Here is a 19,275-nt window from a genome sequence, read left to right as displayed (position 1 = left end):
GACCGGCTGCCTTTGGGGGGAAAGAGGGACGTGGGGGTGTCCCGGAGGGACACAAAGTACCCTCGCCATGAAAAACGCTCCACTTTTTTTGTTCTGAAATTATTAAAACTTTATTTTCTATTATGCTAATAGTCTTGTTCTTTGTCAATTTAATAAATACAGCAAAGGGTAGCTGCCCATATCTCCATAAAACCATTGTTAGCATCTTTACGAATCTTCTTGCAACCTCTGTTCCATGCCTACATAAACACACGTGTACCTGTATATACACATACACTTATGCATTGTATATATGAGAATACACACATATATACATTGTATTTATATACACGTAAATACATTGTGTGTATGTACACATACATCGCCATTGTGTAAATACATTGTGTGTCTGTTTTTTAGAGACAGGGCCTTGCTCTGTCATTGAGCAAGATGCACTGTGGTGCATCTCCTAGGTGGGATTGCAAGCACCTGCCATGTCTCAGGGCTATTTCTCTTTATTTTTTGTAGACACTGAGTTTCAGTGCGTCGTCCAGGCTTAAATATTTAATTTTTTTTTTTTTAACAAAATGGGCTCATACTATTCACACTATTCTGGAATCTGCTTCTCTCCCTTAATGACATAAAGTGGACATATTTCAGCGTCATTAGCCACAGATTCACTGTCATTTCAGTGTCTGTGGTGGGCTGGATGGGTGGGAGGGAATGGGGATGTGGTAAGGGTCAGGATTGTCTCTTGCTCACATCACTTGTTCATTAGCAAAGAAGAGCTTTACATTTCTGTGCTGCAATGCCAGTTCTTGGGGTTTCAAATCAACCACATCAAAAATTCAGCTTTCCATTCCTGTATCCCTGAAGATTTATCCAGTTATTATCTTGAGAGAAATACAGTCCTCCGCCCCTTAAAATCATTGTGTTCCCAAGGAACTGCTATTTGCTGACCAGCCCAAGAGGCCTCCTGGGAGGGGTAGGTGGTGGTGGATGTTAGGTGAGCTGTGTGGATATGAGTGTGTGTGTGCGCACGTGTACATGTGTGTGCATGTGTGTGTTCAGGCTGAGGGTCCAGGCAGCAGGATGAAGCAGGTAAACATTAATCCATTTTTATTAGTTCATTCTACAGCATTCAAGAGCCCCTGTTCGGGGTCAGGCTTTGTGTTAAACCATCAGGAAACAAAGCTGTCAGGCTGAGGCACTCTCAGGTGAGAGGCACCTGCCACCCAGCGTGACTAGTGCCAGAATCAAGGCGTATGAGTTTCTTGTTGCTGCTGTCATGAATTACCACAACGTTAGTGGCTTAAAATGACATAGAAGTTGACTTTAGGTTAACTCAGAAGGGAGTTTATCCTGGTTTGAGCTAACCAGTGAGCTCTTTGAAAGGCCTTTCCTAAGGGGAGGGATTTGAGGCAGAATCGTCCTTCTTTTGGCCTTGAAGAAGCAAACTGCCACACTGCGGAGACAGCCACGTGGCAGGAATGGTGGCAGCTTCTAGGATCCTGCAATCCTTAGTCCTGCAATCACAAGGATCTGAATTCTGTCCACCTGTGAGCTTGCAGGAGCACCCCGAGCTTTCAGATGGGAACACAGCCCTGGCCAACACCTTGACGGCAGCCTGTGAGGCCCTGAGGGGAGATTCCAGTTAAGCTGCACCTGGACTTCCGACCTATAGAAACTGAAATGATTAATGGTTGTTGTTTTAAGCCACTAAGTTCATGCTAATTTTTTACAGAGCACTAGAAAACTAATATATAATTATGGCTAGCCCCAACTCAGGGATGGGGAAATAGACTCTATCCCTGGATGAGAGGAGTGACAGGCTCACACTGAAAAGGAGACTCGGAGCTACTATTGTAATCATTTACCACGAGTCGGTCGCCAGTTGGGACACAGCACGTGCTTAAAGCTGATGGGATCCCTGGGGCCAGATGCTCCTTGTACAAAGGCACCTGCAGAATTCTGGACATCCTACCTTTGTGGCCCCTGCCAGCCAGAGGGGTTGGGACTCCTGTGCTACACCTCTGTGTCCCCAGCATCAGGCTCATGTGGGTGCTTAATCAATGTCTGCTGGACCATTGAAGGAATGAATGTGCCGAAACTGGGCTCTGCTAGAGTGGGAATAAGGCCATTGCCAGAAAGGGTTTGCCTGCACTTGGGGCAGGGAGGTGCTCAGGGATGACCCAGGCTTAGACTGTCAGTTTGGCATGATTGAGGCACTCACACTGTCTCCTGCGGCATTGAACTCTTACTCCTGGCCCTACTCCTACCCATTCCTCTCCCTTCCCTTAGGTGTCTAATTTTCCCCTATCCCTGAACACTATCTGATGTTATATTAACCAGCTGCTTAATGTTAACCATTTGTTTAATCCCTGGCTGACTCCCTCACTAGATGCCAAGCTCCACAGGGCAGGGACTTTGCCCATCCGGTTTCTGCTTTATCTCCACTGCCAGCAGTAGGTGTCCAATTAATATTTGCTGGATGCACTAATAGGGATTTTCAAGAGTGATTTTGGCCATATAACATACATAGGGATTCAGACTCAGCAAACATTCACTGGGCATGTCTCTCCCTCCGTGTGCTGGGCGCTGGCAATGCAAAGTGGAAACATGGGGTCCCTGCCCTGGAGGAACTGAGCTGCACGGAGAGATGGATGTGCAAACAGAAGCAATTTAAGCTATGCAACTTTTAGTTGTCAACCTCTCTGAGCCAGTGTTCTTCTTCTGCAAAACGCAGATAATCACTTCTGTCTTGCAGGACTTTAGTGAGGATAGTAACATACGACAGCATATGCAGACATCTGGAGCTCGGTTGGGCACACGGCAGGTCTGTGATTGTGGAAGTGTGTGTGCATATACATGCCCCCACGCCAGCTCCTACTTCAAGAGAGATGAACACAACACACACACACACACACACAACGTGTACACGTACATGCTTTTCTTCCACTCCAAGTTTATTGGATCAGTTCTAGAAATTGAAACCATGCCGGTGCCAAAAATAACAACAGCTAACATTTTGTATGGCACTCGTTGTGTTTCAAAAACTCTTCTAAGAGCTTTACATGCAACATTAACTAATTTAATCCTCAAAAGGATCCTATGAGGTAGATATGGTTATTACTCCATTTCACTGTTGAGGGCACTGGGTTTCTACCCGAATGTGGAAGACATGAAGAAAAACAGAACTTAAGTTCTACGCCATGCAATATCCTTCCATCATCTGTCTACTCCATGAGACCTGCTGGACGACGGGATTTGACCTGTGAAACTATGGACCGAAAGACTGAAGACAGGCGTTTGGGTGACAGTGTGAGTCCCAAAGAATCAAAACACATATAAATCCTTTTGAAATATCGTGTTGTGCAATTATGTGCCTCCAAAGAAAGGCTTGCTATTTTTAGAAAGAGGGCAGCAGAGTCGTTGGAAATATGCCCGAATACGGTCATGACTGGGCAAGGGACACGGGAACGCCGATTTTGGCAGAGGGATCATTTGGAAATACAGTTCCGTCCAAGTCATTCTTCTGTTTAAGATTCCTCAGCACCGAAGGAGCCAAAATATCAACAGCCAAACAACCTCTCAGGGCTCACCGCTGTCCCCGGAGGAAGCTCAGCTCTGCCTCTGGGCAGAGACGTTTCCCTGCGTCCCCACACCCCGCTCCACACAGCCCGTTCCTTGGGTCTCTTTGAACCACCTGCTGCTTCCTGACTAGTTCCTGCTTCCCCACATCCTCACACCTTCATTAGGGAAGCACCTGGGTATCCTTCTAAACTCAGTGCTGGGGGCTTCTTCTATAAGAAGCCATGTCTGGCCTCCCAGGTAGAACTGGCCAGCCTTGCTTTGGGGTGTCTAAGAACACAGGAGAGCTCTGCTTAGTCACTTGTCACCACCTGTAAAGCATGAGCTCCCTGTGGGCAGAGACCCCTGCACCCCCATTTCCCTAGACAGGGTCTGGCACTGGGTAGCCAGTTGACTAATATTTACTGGGCTTCAGTCGTGTGCCTTGCACTATTCTAAGTGCTGGGGACATGGCAGAGAACAAGGCAGACAGAGCCTCTGTCCTCTGCTTTCAAGAAGCTTGTCTTCCTATGGGGGCAGCAGACAGGGAACACGCAAAGCAAGGCGATGATTTTCAGGTTGGATACATGCAAAGAGACTGAATGGGGTTGCATGGTGAGAGGAACAACATAAGTGGGTGGGGTGCTCAGCCAGGGTGCTCAGGGTGGAGCCATGTCTGAGAGGAGGCCCACTCGAGGGAGAGGAGGCAGCTGCTTAGATCTGGGGGAACAGCTTTCCAGGCAGAAGGAGCAGCAAGTGCAAAGGCCCTGAGGCAGGGACACACTGGGCATGTCTGAGGGACCGAAGGAGGCCAGTGGGGCTGGGGCCCAGTAGATGGGAGACTGAGGTCCACGAGGAAGGCAGAGGCCCCACGAGGGCCCCACAGGTGGTGGCGGAGAGCTTGGGCCTTGTTCCAAGTGCCGTGAGGAGGCTCCGAGTGAGAACCTGCTGCAGGAGGAGACGGCGCTGGTGCAGTGAGCTTGATGTGCAGGCAGCCCTGGCGCCCTGGTGAGGTTCCGACGGCTGAGAGGTGACTGCTTCTCCCATCTGCTGCAGCCCTGCGTCCTCCATGTGGACTCTGGGAGGCAGAAGGCTGTGAATAAAATGGGAAGAGCCACCTCTAGACACTTCAAACGTGGGCACCTCTCACAGAGAGGGACCGAGGGGCAGGGAGCCATCCCCGCCGGTGTGCTAGTCGGGGCTTCCATACAGAGACACTCCAAAATACGGTGGTTTGAACAAGAGGGTTTGTTTCTCTTTTCCGCAGCAGCCTGGCTTTTCCAGGCTGGTGGTGCCCGCGAGGGTGGCAGGACTGGTGGGTGGACGAGGCCACCGTGGAAGAACTGACACCCGGGCAACTATGGATAAAAGCCAGGGACACTTCCGGCTCCTGCAGGACCCTCGCCCTGGCGAGCCCTGCCTCTTGCAGTCAATGCAAAGCAGATGAGGAGAAACCCAAAGCCCTGGTCTGTTCTCTTTCATCTCTCAGCTCTGTGCAAACTTGTCCTCGTCCCGCTCTTCCTGTTTTGCTGGAAAACAGTTTTTCCCCCCCAACTACTTTTCGGTGACTTGGGGGGAATGCTAGCCATTCCAGATTCTTTTTCCCTGGGAGGAGAGGGTAGGGTAAGCTGGCAGGTGGGTGCTGGGAGGCTGGTGCGCTCCTGGGTTCCGTCTGTCAGTTCTGTGAGCAGCGTGGACCCCTGGCCTGGAGCAGAGGGCTGGCCTGCGGCCAGAGAAGGCTGGCCACTGACCAGCGCGGCTGACCGCCTGCTCTCTGTGGCATACCGGCTCACAGAGGGGACCAGCGTCACCTGGGCCCAGCTGTCCCGCTGGAGGAGGAGAACCTCCTGCAGTGGTCTCATCATCTTTGCTTGTTCCTCCTCATCCCCTTCCCTGGGGTCTTGAAGGGCCCCTTAGGGTGAGCGATAATGTCTAAAGCTCGCTAATGGCAGATGCCAGCTATGAGGTTTGGTTCCTGCTGAGTCACAGCAGTTCTGGGACTGTTTAAGAAGAGAAACTTCTAGAGGTTAAATTAGAAAGAAGCTTTCTAATGCATTCATGAGCCCTGCCTCCGAAGCACACACCCAGCAGGGGGGTACAGAGGACGTGCTGGCCCAGGTAGGCAGCCCAGATCTGGGCCTGGGGACACACCCGGGCCCCCAGACATTCCCAGGAGGGATTTTTCAGGGGTGTGGACATCTTGGGTGAGCAGGTAGAGGACAAAAGAATGTGCCAGCCTGATGGTGTGGGTAGTTTAGAGCCAAACACCATGGCGGGAGACCCTGGCTCTGGGAGACTCATTGGCTTTTGTCACCACCAAAGTTCATCCCTGTTTCTCCAGGGCTGTCCGAGAGTGTCTCTAGCACGGTGCGCCTCAAGGAGGCCTCTCATCCAGCCTGGGAACCCCTCTATCCAGGGCAGGCCTCACCAAATGAGGTGCAAATGGGGACTTTGCCCAAGGGGTTGCATTCTGATATTCATGCTCCGAACCTTGGAGGGAACCCGGTGCGCTCCAGCCGCCGGTGACTCTCACTCGAGACAGAACATCCCTCTCGGGACACTGTGAGCCAAAGCCGCAGGCCCATTTGAGCTGGGGACTCTCTGTGCTCTGGGTCCTGGGTGGCTTGTAGCTGATTGGTGTGTAGAATACGAAGTAAGAGTCATGAGCACGGCCCAGTTCTTGTGTGAACGTAAGGGACCACATCCCTGATGAGAATTTGTCCTATTCTTGGTCCCACAAGAACAGAAATAGGAGGGAACAAGGCTTCTCAAATAAGCTCAACGCCACACACACATATACATAGTAATGAGAATTTTTCTAGTGCCCTAAAAGGTGGTTTTTGTGCGTAGAAAGCATTATTCAGGGGTTTGGTTAGGTTTTAAAAATTAGCATTCAATTTATTAAATTTATACATAAAAGGAAAAAACCTAGTTCATCCTTAAGCTTTTAATTTAAGCTCAAATAACTTATTAGTTTAATTACAGGTGCAGCAAATTTTAGCAATCACTTTTAAAGGGAGCTTTGATTAATTTTGGTCTCATTTACAAATTTAAGTTCCTTTAAACATTTCACATTGCATTATCCATCGCATATATTTGCTTAACTTCCTAAGTATAATTGGCTGACAAACCTTCTTAAGTACTTAAGCAATTCTTATAAATTTTTTATGTTTAGTTTATAAATATGGTGAACTTGAAGTTTGATCAGGTGTTCTGGTACTATGTAGAAAAGTAGATTAAATCTATATAAATTAGTCAATTTCATATTTAAAATTGGAATCATGAGGCAATCTATTATTCTGATACACTGAATTCTCTTAAATGTTATAAGATTATAAAATAGAAACACTGCTTTAAAATATTAATGTTTCAGGGCACAGTGGCTCACACCTGTAATCCCAGCACTTTGAGAGGCTGAAGTGGGAGGATCACTTAAGGTCAGGAGTTCGAGACCAGCCTGGGCAACACAGTGAGACCCCTATCTCTAAAAAAGAAGACAAATTAGCTGGACATGGTGGTGAGTGCCTATGTCCCAGCTACTCAGGAGGCTGAGGCAGGAGGATCCCTTGAGTCCAGGAGTTTGAGGTTGAAGTGAGCCAAGATTGTGCCACTGCACCCCAGCTTGGGCAATAGAACAAAATCCTGTCTCCTAAAAATAAAAATAAAAAAAAAATTAACACTTTAGTTTTTGTTCTTTTTATATTTCTGTATGTAATTCAAATCTTCTTGAGAGTGAAAATGACTTTAGTAATGGGAACTTGGTCATTTCAAGCAATTTTTGAGGATACCTGCTCAGCCGTTTGACACTGCCTAATGAATGATACGAGGGCTGTGGGCTATTCCCAGGTCTGTTTACAGACACTTGCCTTAAAACCTTCCAAGTGAGTTGTCTCAGAGCCCTCGGGACTTTCTTGGTCCATGACCTTGGGTTTGAGTCACATCATTACCTAATTCTTTCCTCTGCCCATGGAAATATGTTCCCTCCTACCTTAGTCAGTGATTGGATTTTGTATTTCTTTGCCTCTTAAGATATAAACATGTCCAAAGACCTTTGAACATCCCAGTATTAATAGCTAACATTTACTGAAGGCCTACTATGTACCCAGCATAGTTCTACCTGCCCTTCATATAATTATTAATCCACTCAGTTCTAACAGTCCTTGAGGCAGGTACTACAATTTTTCCCCCTTTACAGATAAAGGAACTGAGAGATTAGGGAATGTGTCCCTGGTCACACAGCCAACGCCCATGCTCTCACCTGGGACCTGGATTTAAAAAAAAAAATCCTGGTAACTATTTGAATAACTATTAAAATAATTCCGGCTCTGTTAAGTCTCTGTCTGACCACTCAGTCATGACTTCACACACAGACACACACGTTCACCCTAAGAAGTTGATCATTATGTTTTGGGAATAACAAAAGGACAAACAAACAATTTAAAAATGAACAAAGGACTTGAATATGTATTTCTCTAAATAAGATGCATAAATGGCCAAAAAATACACGGAAAGATGCTCAGCCTCCTTAGTCATTAGGGAAACGCAAATCTAAACCCGCGACAACATTTCACACCCACTAGGATGACTATAATTTAAATAACACAGAAAATAAAAACTGCTGGCAAGGATGTGGAGAAACTGAAACACTTGTACGCTGCTGGTGGGAATGTAAAATGGTGCAGCCGCTGTGGAAAACAGTTTGGCAGGTCCTCAAAAAGTTAAACACAGAACTACTGTATGACCTAGCAATGCCATTCCAAGGTATTTACCCGAAAGAACTGAAGGCAGGTGTTCAAACAAATACGTGTGCACATGACACATGTCGATAGCAGCACTATTCACAGTAGCTAAAAGATGGAAACAGCCCAAATGTCCATCAATAGATGAATGGCCAAACAAATTGCAATCTATACATATGATGGAATAATATTCAGCCATAAAAAGGAATGAAGTACTGATACGTGCTACAACATGGAGGAGCCTTGAAACCGTTATGCTATATGAAAGAAGCCACACACAGAAAGTATGCATGATGACATTTACGTGAAATACCCAGAACGGCAAACCCGTGGAGACAGAAAACAGGTTGGCAATACCCAGGGGTAGTTGGGGGGGGGGGGTGGAATTGGGAGTAATTGCTTAATGGATATAGGGTCTACTTTTGGGGTGATGAAAATGTTTTGGAACTAGATAGAGGTAGAACTTGCACAACATTGTGGATGTACTATACTAAATGCCACCGAACTGTTCACTTTAAATGGTTAATTTTATGTTATGTGAGTTTCACGTCAATAAAAAAAGAAAAGGATTTGGCAGGTTTGATATGAAAACAAAATCTAGGTTAGAAAGTAAAAGGATAAAAAATGTATACTGGGAAAACACTAACCCAAAGAAAGCAAGTATACATATTTTAATATTCAGAGGAAAAAGAAGATGACTTCAGGGCAAAAATAAATAAATAAAATTACTCAAGATGAAGTAAGTCATAACATAACGGTAAGAGTTTCACCAGGAAGACGTAAAAAATTCTAGCCTCGAAGGCTAACATAGCTTCAAAATACATAATGCAAAAATAGGATTACAAACAGAGGTAGACAAATGCACTGTCAGAGTGTATCATTTTAGCACACTTTTCTACACCTAGTGATGCATTCATTCAACAAATATTTTTTGAGTGCTTACTCCATGCCAGCCATTATTCTAAGTAGTTCCTCTTTAGGAGCAAGTAGTCAGATCATCTGTGAGTAATGGCAGCTTTGTTTCTTCTCTTCCAGTTTTACAATCTTTATTTTTCCTGGCTCTACTGTACTTTAATGTTGAATAAAAATGGTGGAAGCAGACATCTTTGCCTTGTTACTGACATACTTAACATTTCAGCATTTACTAAAGTGTTCACTGTAGGGTGTTTTTTTTTAAAAAAAGATATTCTTTATTAGTTTAAGACAGTTTCTTTATATTCTTAGTTTGCTTAGAATTTTTTTTTTTATCATGAGCGGAGGTTGAATTGTATCAGTTTTTCTGCATTTATTAAAATGGTTATATGGTTTTTCTGCTTTTATCTGTTAATGCGATGAATTACATTACTTGATTTTCTAATGTATTCCAGTGTATTCTAATCCAATTTGGTCATGATATATTATTGTTGGATTCAATTTACTGGTATTTACTATGGAAAAGATTGGTCTATATTTTCCTTCCTCCAACAGTCTTTGTTTTGGATACCAAGCAAGATTAAGCCAACTTCATAAAAATGATTAGGGAGTATTGGTATTTTTTTTCTACTTGCTGGAAGAGTTTGTATTTGAAAGTATTCATTCCTTAAATATTTGGTAAAGCTCTCTTCTTTAAAAAAAAGAATTCTGGTCCTGCTATTTCTTTGATATGAAGTTTTTGATCACCAATTCAATTATTTAAATGGTTAAAATATTGTTTACATGTTAAAATTTCTTCCGGAACCAACTTTTATTACTTGTAAATGTAAATTTTGTGCATTTGATTTAAATTTTCGAAATTATTGACATAAAGTTGCTCATAATATCCTAATGTTATATTTTTAATTATTCTTCATCTGAAGTCATGTTTCATTTAAATTCCTACCATACTTTATAGGTTCTATCTCTCTGTTTCCTAATTAGTCTTGCCAGAGGTTCCAATTTTATTAGCTTTTTCAAAAAACTAGAATTTGGCTTTGTTAGTCACATCCATTTTATGGTTGTTTTCTATTTCATTTATTTCTGCTCTTATCTTTAACATTTCCTTTTTCCTACTTTCTTAGGGTTTATTCAGCTGTCCTCTTGCTCACTTCTTGTGTTAAATGTTTGGCTTATTGATTTTCAGCCTTTTTCTCCCACATTTGCTTCTCCTATGTTCTGATATGTGGAATTTTCATTATTGTTCACTTCTAAGCATATTCTAAGCCCTTAACACTTAATTTCTTACCTATGAATTATTTAAAGAGTTTTTTTTTTTATTTCTATACTTTTTTTGCTATTGATTTCTTATTAAAGCACATAATGGTCAGAAAATGTTACTTGTTCAATCCAATCTTTTGACATTAACACAAGATTGCTTTTTGGCGAGATAAATGGTCAATTTTCATAAATGTTCCAGATGTGCTTGAAAAGAATGTGATGTCTGCAATTACGTGGTGAAATGTTCTGGAAATTCCCAGTAAGTAAAGCTGTAAATCCATAATTCTCATTTTCTCTACCCTCGCTGGGGATTTTTTTTGGCTTTTTTTGGCTGCTTACTTTATCTGAGTTACTGAGGGAAATATGTTAGACACAGGAAAGACAGGAGAAAAAAACATCCCCTAAATTCGTGGTAAAGAACCAATCGGTCTGATCCAGAAGGTGAAACATCTACAGTATCATCTACAACACAGACATTGTAAAGGATATTTTTGGGATAATTGATTTGGGGCTCTCTAAAGCATAGCGCCCCCTTGCCCAGGTCCAAGGGCATCCTAGTGTCCTCACTTTCCAGATGGCCAGTGCTTTGGTCCTGCCAGACAAAGGCTGACATCATGGTCCACATATTCTAGTGATAATGCAAGCCCCACTTCCTATGATAACAGATGTCAGCCCCCAACACCCAGCAGACAGAAATGGTAGGCACTTGAAAATGCAGTTCTGAGTATTTATACTCAAATATGCCAGTAGACTTTAAAACTAGGCCGGATGTGGTGGTTCATGCCTGTAATCCCAGCAAATCAAGAATCAGAGGTAGGAGGATTGCTTGAGGCCAGGAGTTTGAGACCAGCCTGAGCAATATAGTGAGACCCTCATATCTACAAGGGTGTAGGGGTACATGCTTATAGACTCAGCTACTCAGAGGCTGAGGTGGGAGGATCCCTTCAGCCCAGGAATTGAAGACCAGCCTGGGCAATATAGCAAGACTCCATCTCAAAAACAACAACAACAAAAAAGACAAAAAAGATCTTCATTCCAGCAGTGACAATAAAAATCTAAATAGAATAAAAACCATGTTTTAAAAAATAGGCCTAGCAATGAGCAGTGGGTGTGGGTGGTTAGCTATAGCAGCTTCCCTTCAGAAGGTAGGAACCTAGTCAAAATATGAGTGGAGTTTTTGTTGATTAGGGGATCCAAAAGCTGGGCTTGGATGAAATTCAGTTCAAAATATTTTCTAATTTCCTTTGTGACTTCTTCCTTGACCTAAGAATTACTTAGAAGTATGTTGTTTGATTTCTAAATTTGCATATTTTCTAGGTATCTTCTTGTTATTGATTTCTAATTTAATTTCCTTTTAGTAAGAATATATATGCTATATGGTTTCAATCCTTTTAAACTTATTGAGATGTGCATGCCCCAGCATATGTCTGACTTGATTATGTTCCATGTATACCTGAAAGAAAGAGTATATTTTACAGTTTTTTGATGTAATGTTCTACAAATGTCACTTAGATTAAGTTAGTTGTTAGTGCTGTTCAAATCTACTATGTACTTACTGTTTTTTTTTACCTATTTGTTCTATCAATTACTGAAAATGAAGTGTTAAAATCTCTACAATTTTAGTTTTGTATTTTTTCTATTTTCCTTTTAGTTTTATCAACATTTGTGGAATGCAGCTAAAGCAATGCTTAGAGGAAAATTTATAGTTTAATTTAAATGCTGATATAAGAAAAGGAAAAAGGTTTAAAATCAATGATTTAAAGTTTCATTTTAATTATATAGAAAAAGAAGAGCAAATTAAACCCAAAACATATAGAAAGAAGGAAATGATAAAGGTTAAGAGTGGAAATGAAATAAATGGGAAACAGAAAGACAGTGAAGAAAGATCTATAAAACTAAAAGTTGCTTCCTTAAAGTGAGTAATAAAATTTATGACTCAAAATATAATATTGAAAAACAATAGCATGTAACTTAAGAAAGGATAATAGTGTTAAGTGTCCTAAGGTCCTTGAATTCTTCAGAGGGGGGTAGATTACTTAATTTTAGACTTTGTTAGTTATATATGCATGCAAAACCTGACAGGTTATCACTAAAAGGAAAAGAAATTGAGTGTATAAATTTCAAAGAGTACACAGAATTGAAAATACAAATAAGAATAGGGAAAATAAACAGACAAAGAAAGGAAAAACCAATCAGTTAAAAAAAAAAAAGCCTAAGAAAGAAAAACAAACAGCCATCAAAAAGAAAATGCAAAAAAGAATAAGATTATAGAAATAAGTTAAAAAAATAACAATAATCATAGAGACAAACCCACTAGTTGGACAGAGATTTTCAAAATGGGTTACCTCTCCCCCATCCAGCTTTCTAAGAGATGTATTACAAGTAAAAGAACATAGAAAGCTTGAAAAGAAAAAAATATAAAAAAAGAGGTACCCCAAAAGCTATTTTAATGGTATCAACATCAGATAAAATATTCTTTTTTAAAAAGTCATTACTAAGGATAGAGAGAAGGTGTGTACATAATGATAAAATATTTAATTCACCAAGAATATAAACCAATTCAAAACTTGTATGCATCTTATAGTTTTAAAATGAATATAGCAAAAAATGAATACGGAAAAAACCAACCTGAGAAGAACTTGACAAATCCACCACCATTGTGGCAGATTCTAACATACTTCCATCATTGATAGATCAAACAGAAAAAACCCTGTAAGAATGAACAATATAGTTAACAAGTTTGATCAAATGCTCATTTATAGACTGTTTTACACAACGATTGGAGAATACACATTCATTTCAAGCTCTTATGGAACATTTGTGAAAACTGATTCCATATTATGCTACACATAAGTCTCCACAAATATCAAAGGTTGAAATTATACAGATCACCTTCTGTGATGATATGGCATAAATTCTAAATCAACAATGAAAAGAGAGATTATTAATACATTTGGAAATTAAGATGCTCACTTTTTATATAATCCGTTAGTCAATGGCAAAATTATAATGAAAATTTGAAAAGTGTTAAACTGAAAGACAATGAAAATATCACTAGTGATTAAAACTTGTGGCGTGCAGTTAAAAATAGTCCTTAGAGAAAAACTTCTAGCCTTAATTTCATACATTGAAAAATAAGGAAGACTAAAAATAAATGAGTTAACCATTCATCTCAATAAGTTAGGGGAAAAATGCCACAAAATATACCCAAAGAAAGAGATGGAAGGGAATTACTTTGCCTGAATGTTTGTGTCCCCACGAAATTCATACATGGAAATCCTAACTCCCAATGTGTTGGACTTCCGAGGTGGGCTTTCGGGAGGTGATTAGATCATAAGGGTGGAGTTCTCTGGAGTAGGATTAGTGCCCTCACACAGGAGGCCTGATAGAGAAATATACCAATATAGTTATTGGTAGATTTGTTCATAATATACAAATAAATACCAATATATTTGAAATTTTATACTGGGAAAAATCCTCAAAAAATATAACTTACTCATATTGACTCAAGAAGATGTAGAAAACATGACTAGTTCTATAACCGTTAAATACATGGAGCGTATCATTTCCCAAACTTCCTCTGCTGGCGGGTCCAACATGGCCCGGGTGGCAAAGCTGAAGGCGCCTTGCAGTCCCATCTCCTGGCCCACAAAGCACAGGACAGAATGGTGGGTCTAGAGTTAAGAGACAACAGCTTCATAAGTGGCACAGTCCACTTTTTTGGCTTCTCAGCATTTGTATACACATATTCAACTTTCAAACAATAAGAAAACGACTCTACATTTATACTAAACAGGATGCGGCTATCCTTTATGCAAATGAAGACATTCTCAGTCTCTCCTGAAATGAGGAGATACAAAATCCCAATAGCTATTGTATCAGTCTGGGAGCGATGTTAGCAACCCCTCAAATCCAGTCACGGTGCCACAAGGATGGACAAAATAGTCACAACCGCTACAGTCTTTGTTTCCGTAATGTCACGTGGCTATAGTTGACATGTTAAATTCCTTCTCCCACTCCTCATACAACATATCTTTTGCTCTCAACTGGTTAGGGCTCTTTACCTGATGGGGTGGCCTAAATCCTCATTCCTGAAGTCTCTGAATTCCTCATGGTCCTGCCCTTTTGGATTGCTGTAGTTTTCCATTAATTTTTGCGATTGGACAAGAAAATGTGAAGGGGCATCCCAGAGCATCCTCTGGGCTTCAGGTATAGTCCTCCCTACCTGCACTGTGCAAGGGCAACTGAATTCCGCCCCAGGATCAGTCCCCCCAGGCAGTAGCGTAACCCCTTTCTTTTCTTGGTTCAGTGGCATGAAGACCCCAAATGGCCAGTAGTGGTCCCAACATCTGGCTCAACGGAGCTGTAGTTGTGGCCTTTGGTGGAAGCCTTCTCCTTGGAAACCATGACCTCCAGTCCTACAGAGCTCAGAGTTCTGGCGATGGGAAGTAAAAATTCTGTGAGCAGGTTGTGAGGTGTGTAGTGAGACGGACCACTCCCACTTCTGTCCTTTAATGCCTGGACTCGTATATTCTGGTGACAGGAGAAAAGGCACCATGTATGTATTGGTTTCTGACTCAAAGCATAGACTGCATCCTGTACGATAGCACTCCATCCTTTCAAGGTTGGAGTGTTTGGTTGTTCTGCCTGGAAGCCTGGAAGATTTTGTCTCTAGAAATCCTGTATTTTTGCCAGGTATCTGGGACGGTGAAGCAGAGTCTGGAGGCAAAGGCAGGGAGGTGAGACCCAAGGCTTGAGAGAGAAGGAAAAGAGGGCTGTGGGGAGAAAGCAGATAGAGTGGCCCAGACTTCGTGTTGTTCATGGGGTAGGAGGGAGAAGAAATGTCTCTCGAGGAGTTTCGCTATGAGAAGGTAAGCATGGCCGTGCACTGCTGGAAAAACAGAGTCTCAAGGAGAGAGGCCAGCAGAGAAGCGTCAGCCACACTTTGGGCTGGGCTCTGGGCTTTCCTTGCTAGGGCTTCTCTGAACTCTTGTGCCTGAACACCAGCGACTGGCTTTAGAGGCTTAAAGCATAAAAGCCCCGTGTGACTTGGCTTAGGAATTGCTCTTAGGCAAATCTACAGATCTCAGTCCCTCTGCATCTGCATCTGCTTTCCCTGGAAGCCAGCAGTGGGAGCTCCCCTTTCCCCACTTGTGGGTCCAAATGGAAAGTGTTCCTGGGTATTTTGGGGTCTTAGAGCCATCTCCCAGGGTTGTAACAGTTCACAGCACGAGCTCTGGCGAAGATCTGTTCACTCCAGCAGAAAGAGCCGAACCTTGAGAGGCAGGGGCGCTCTGCCCTGGGACTGGCTCTCGTGTGGGATGGGTTGGGGTGACAAGACCTTGGGCTAATAGGACTCACCTGCTTGGGACATGAGGCGCCTGCCCGGCGCTGTTCATGGTCCTGAACCATGGCTGTGGGTCTCTCTTGCACTGCTGCCCCACCTTCCACTGGGGCAGTGGTGACTCCTGTCCAAGCCCTCCCAGGAACTGGGAATCAGGTGAGCACGGATGTGTGAGATAGAGAGAGGAGGAGAAAACAGATGGAATCCTTTGGAGAATCCTGCTGCTGAGACATTTTCAGGGAGAAGATAATGGGACTTTTTCTTTTGGTCGTCATTTACAAAATGTCACAGTTGCTAAGACCTCTGGAAGTTGGGAGGCACATGGCCTCACCACACCATTTCCCTATGGTGGTAAGCTCACAGAAGGGTGGAGACACAGGACTGTGACCTCCTGGAGTTCAGGGTCCAGGCTGGATTCCTTTATCACCTTGCTAGTGTACTGGTAGGCGCTCAATAAGTGTTGGTTGAACTGATAAGCTGTTGAATATAAGAGAACGAGCCTGGACTACTAAGAACAGTCACACCTCGGGGATATTACAGGTTTTGTTCCAGACCATGGCAATAGAGTGAATGTTGCAATAAAGTGAGTCACACATATTTCTGTCTGGATCTTCTACCCGGATCACTCAAACTTTCTCCATATCAGCAATAAGCCTGTTTTGCTTTCTTGTCATGCGTGTGTTCACTGGAGTATCACTTTTAATTTTGGTCAAGAAGTTTTCCTTTGCATTCACAACTAGGCTAGCTGTTTGGTGCAAGAGGCCTATCTTTCTGTCTGTCTTGGCTTTTGACATGCTTTTCTCACTAAGCTTAATCTTTTCTAGCTTTTTATTTAGAGTCAGAGATGTGAGACTCTTCCTTTCACTTGAACACTTTTGAAGCCATTGTAGAGTTATTAATTGGACTAATTTCAATATTTGTTGTGTTGCAAGGAATAGGGAGGCCCAGGGAAAGCAAGAGATACAGGAATGGCCCATTGATGGAGCAGTCAGAACACAAACGACATTTGTTGATTACGTTTTATGTAATCTGTCTTATGTGGGTACAGTTCATGGCGTCCAAAACAATTACAATAGTAATATCAAAGATCACTGATCACAGATCCCCACAACAGATATAATAATAATGAAACAGTTTAATATATTGCAAGAATTGCCAATATGTGATACAGAGACACAAAGTAAGCTCATGCTGTCCAAAAAATGAAGCCAAAAGACTTGTTCAACACAGGGTTGCCACAAACTTCTGATTTGTAAAAAAAAAAAAAATACAATATCTGCAAAGTGTAATAAAGCAAAGCGCAATACAATGAGGTGTGCCTGTGCTTAGAATATGTTTAGTTTTCATCCTGTCTCCAAGGAGGGTAAAAGGGCTAACATTTGAGGTTTGACCATGTGTCAGGCATTTGAGATTAGGTTCTTTAATTTAATCTATATGGGAGATTTATCACAAATTTCCAAATCAAGAATCAGGCTGATGGCAGTGAACCTCCTGAATGACAGGCAGGTGCTGAGTCGCTGGTCCTGAAAGCCACAGTTTTCTCACCATCGCTGGCTACTTTCTTCTTATGCAACGAGAGAGACGCAAATTCCAGAAGGGAAGAACGGGTTTGCAGTCCAGACAAGCATGTTGGTGCATGTGTGGAGGTCACGTTAAGAGGTTGGAAAGTTGATTTTGTAGTGGCAACTACTGCTCACTATGGTTTGGAGTTGAGAACTTAGGTCCGGGGTTGGGGAGGGGAAGGGGATGGGCACAAGTCTCAGCGGAGACCAGGGCCACTCCCTGTCTCGATGCCTCATTCGTGCTCCAGTTTCGGGCAGCAAAAGTATGAATGACTTCCGACAATGGAAGGTGTCACGAGAAGAGCCAACAATGGCACAAGAGGTCAGGCAGGGGAAGCCGGGGTGACGTGGTTCAAGGCTTGGTCTTAGCTACGGCAGGTGGTTTCCGTGACTCCGGGGTGACTGAGCTTGGCAGCCGCCCAGACCTCAGCCAGGATCGAGAGGAGCTGCCAGCTCCGGAGCGTGTCAGGCCAGCTCTCTCCTCCCGTCACCAGGGAATGAAGTTTTCTCTAGTCTACGGGGCTTTTCCTAATTCTACTTGGTCTACTTGAGTGCTTCTTCACCCATTGCGGTGGGGACCTGCGGCCTTGGGGCCACATGTGGCCTTCCGGATCCTTGAGGGAGGCCTTTTGACTGAATCCAAATTCTACAGAACAAATCTTTTTAACAGAGGGATTTAACAGTGAAGTTTGGATTTGGTTGAGCGGCCGCACTTGGGGATCTGGAGGGCCACATGTGGACTCGAGGAGGATGTTAGAATGTCTTCCAAAGGATTTGTAGACACATTTAAAGTACTGCCAGAGCCAACGTCCCCTTTGCTTCCATCTTCCCTGCTACACACTCCGGCCCTGCAGACTTGGCACCGCCGGGCCGGGCGTGGACATCTGTGCTGGCCACGCCGATCAGATTCCGTCTTCCGGACACGCAGACTTGAGAGAGGCAGAGGTTCTCCGCCTCGGCTGTTGGGCCTGGAAGGCCAAAGCGGCCTGGGGCTGAGGGCACCATCTGGAGACAGGCATAGAGTCCCGTACAAACAGAGAAGCCAGACTGGGGAGGTGGGATGAAGGAACAGGTGGGATGAAGGAACAGAGGAAGGAGAAGCAGAACCAGAGAGGACCTGGCAGAGAGAGGGGCTGCCTTGTTGAGGATGGCCTGCAGCAGCGCCAACGTCATGGGCCCCCTGCCGACCCCCACTGAGGCTTCAAAGCGCCAGACTGGTGCCCGGTCAGCACAGAGTTCAGGACGATGGCACAGCTGACACCCAGAAAGCCACCGCAGCAGAACGTCTGGCCTGATGTCCCCAGCTCTTTCCCTACGATGCGTCGACCCCATTCCCTACGAGGGGAACGGATGCAGGAGTTTCATTAGGGGTATCACTTGCACTAATCGCTCGGGCGTTTGCTATGTGGGAGAACATGGCTTGGCTGGGCCACTTGTCATGTATTAGAAGCATCTTGAGACATCCTCTTAAGGCCCAATTTCTCGGCTTTTATACCACAGACCACTTAATGTGCATTTGGCACATTCATAGATTATCAATGGCAGTAAAAAAGTAGAGTTTCATCAACAATTTTAAATTAAAAGATAAGACAGTGTTTTAAATGTTAATAATGGTTTCATATCAGTGAGATCTTCCTCCCCACCCCACCTTTCTTCCTTCTCTCCCTCTTGCCGCTGTTCTGTGTGTTTCCTGCCATTAGGCAGGGATGGAGCAGTCAGTGGGGGTCCCCCTCAGCCACGCTGTGATTGGCTCAGAAGTGGGCACGTGACCCAAGCCAGTCTCATCAGTGTGACTCTCAGGACTTGTCTGGGGATTCTGGGACACAGCAGCGCTGCATTGGGCTGGACGGGTGGGTGTACTCTAGGCTTGCAACTGCTGAAACCACTTTTCTGTCACAAGACAGGCTAG

The sequence above is a fragment of the Microcebus murinus genome, chromosome 10 (assembly GCF_040939455.1).
Source record: "Microcebus murinus isolate Inina chromosome 10, M.murinus_Inina_mat1.0, whole genome shotgun sequence".
Lineage (NCBI taxonomy): Eukaryota > Metazoa > Chordata > Mammalia > Primates > Cheirogaleidae > Microcebus > Microcebus murinus.
Note: the sequence above shows the minus strand (reverse complement) of the source record.